General features: G+C 43.4%; 1 protein-coding gene across 1 annotated transcript in view; it reads left to right on the top strand.

Annotated features, from left to right (window-relative positions):
* The window catches only part of OLFML1 (olfactomedin-like 1), a 25,888-nt gene that overhangs the window by 3,679 nt on the left and 19,722 nt on the right, over positions 1 to 2,487 (top strand). The gene's annotated exons all lie outside the window — the stretch shown is intronic.

Here is a 2,487-nt window from a genome sequence, read left to right as displayed (position 1 = left end):
GTCCCAAGGAAAATCCATTCTCAGAAAGCAGCTTTTCCTTTCACAGGGAGTTCTTAGACACTCCATGAAAGGTCAGGGCTACAGAGTTAGCAGTCAGCCCAGGGAGGCCACCCTCTGATAGATCTTGGTTTGGTGGAGGTGTGTGGTCACAGACTTTCCCAGGGAGAGTGGCAGGTTGGTGAATTCTACATCCAGTACCCAGGGAGTAGAGAGCAGCTACAGATGTGTCAAGCCACAGTCTGAAATTGGAAATGTCAGCAGCCAACTCTCAAGGCTGGGAACAGCAGTGAATTATTACTGAGTATGCTGTCTGGGATGGTGATGTCCAGGGGATTGTCTCCAATCTCATCTCCAATCTCCAGTCTTCCATCAGACTCACTTCCAGGCCATTAAGAATGGTGTTTAGGGGCTCAAATTATAATAGAAAAGTATCAGGTAATAAACACACAAATGAGAAGGAAGTCTCCAGTCTTCCATCAGACTCACTTCCAGGCCATTAAGAATGGTGTTTAGGGGCTCAAATTGTAATAGAAAAGTATCAGGTAATAAACACACAAATGAGAAGGAAAATTTCCTATGCATGAGTCCATTTCATTAAAACAACAGGGGATACAAATCTCTTACCTCAAAGTCTATATTCTGAGATGTTTTAATTGCAAATAAGAACTTTATTTATATGCTAATTATGCCTGCCCCGAATTCAAGAAACTTCATCAGAGAAATAACTCATAAGCTGAGTGCCATCATTGTGTTAAGGGTTTCACATATCTTAATGTAATCCTTATAAGAACTCCATGGTCATTATTAGAAACAGGGTCTTTCTAAATGAGGTGACACTTGATCTGAGTTTTGAACAAAGCAGTTAGAGAGGAAAGAGCAGAGAGCACTTCAAGTAAGGACACAACATATCAAAGTCAGGAGGGCGTGTAGCACCCTGACATGGGGATCTGCAAATATGGCTGAGTGAAAGCTGTACAGGGCAGGTGAGCGTAGGGAAACAAGGTTGCAGTGTTCAGCAGGACCCAGATAATGAAAGACCTTACATGCTAAACTAAGGGGGTTGAAGTTGACTGGAGAAGGTATAGAGAACCGTTGAATGATTTTAAGCAGGGTCAGGATTTGAAGGATGAGGGCAAGACTAGAGAGAGAAGACCAGTCAGGGTAATACTAAGTAATTTGGGCAACAAGTGGTGGTGTTGGCATTAAGTGTCATGGGATAGGGAGGAGAAGACAGATTTGAGAGCCATTGGGAGTTGGAGTCCACATGGTTTGGTGTCTGATAATTAAAAGTAAAGAATGAGTAAAAGGGATGAGTCTAGGATGCTTCCCATGTTTTGGGCTTAGGTCATTGAATGGTTGACATGAAATATGTTGAGATAAGAAATCCAAGAGGAGTTTGGGAGAACTTATTACTTGACTATTATCTTTTCAGAGCGCTTATAACTTTGAGATCTTCTAGTTCGCATATTTGCTCACTGTTTGTCTTCTACCTCCTCATCAGTAACGTCAGCTCTATGAGAGCTTGGACCTTCCATTTTATGTTCAATGCTATGTCCCCAGTGCCTAGAATAGAGTCTGTGTTCAATAAATAATTGTCAGTGAATAAATAAATGAACAAAGAAATGGATGGATGAATTGTCAGTGAAGGCAGAGGATCTAGTTAGGCTTTGATAGAAAAGATACCCCTGAAGTCAGAAGAAAGAGAGGAGGTTACCTTATGTATAATAGGAAGCAGTTGATCAAGTTGGTCAAGTGATCAATCCTTTTTGGTGCTAACATTGTCCTGAGAGGGAGTAGCTGAGGGTGAGCATGGGATGAGGGAAGGAAAGGGAGAAGAGGGTAAGGATAGGCCGTCAGAAGATGAACAAGGGCTGCCTAAAAAGCTGATGGAGAGCATTGGGTGCTCATGTGCCTGAACTTTCATGGCAGAGGTCAGGCAGGACCCCAAGCCTGAATGATATTGTTGGATGGGATCCCTGAGCTGCTCCTGGTCCCTGGACACTCTCAGCCCTTCAGGCCTTGAGGTTACTCCTTTCCACTCCAGCTAGAGCTCAGCAGAGGTTCTGAGACTGGACTTGATGCTTTTTTTAAAACTCTCATCCAGACTCTGAAGACCTGAAATATTCCCTTTCCCAGCTCTGTGCTGAATGACAACTTCTCTCTCAACCTCTCAGAGATTGCTGCTTTCATGCCTGTTGCCTCTGGAGCTCTCGTTTGAAGATTTTTTTGGTTCATGATTCATCCAGCACTTACTGCCCCACTATCGAATGGGCCTGTGCTACACGGTAGGGATAGAGCCGTGGCTAGGATGCCTCTGCATCGTGCACTGGCTTTCTTACTGCTTCTCTTGCCCCCTGTCTGCTGTCATGTAGACCTTCCACGACACAACATGGATCATATTACTCCTCTGTGTAGAATGTTTTGTTTTTGTTCACCATCAATTGTCAACAACAAAATATCCATTCAAATCTTCTAGCCTTTTATACA

This window comes from Galeopterus variegatus, unplaced genomic scaffold (genome assembly GCF_000696425.1).
Source record: "Galeopterus variegatus unplaced genomic scaffold, G_variegatus-3.0.2 Scaffold788, whole genome shotgun sequence".
NCBI classification, from domain to species: domain Eukaryota; kingdom Metazoa; phylum Chordata; class Mammalia; order Dermoptera; family Cynocephalidae; genus Galeopterus; species Galeopterus variegatus.
Note: the sequence above shows the minus strand (reverse complement) of the source record. Positions and strands in the feature narration are given on the sequence as shown.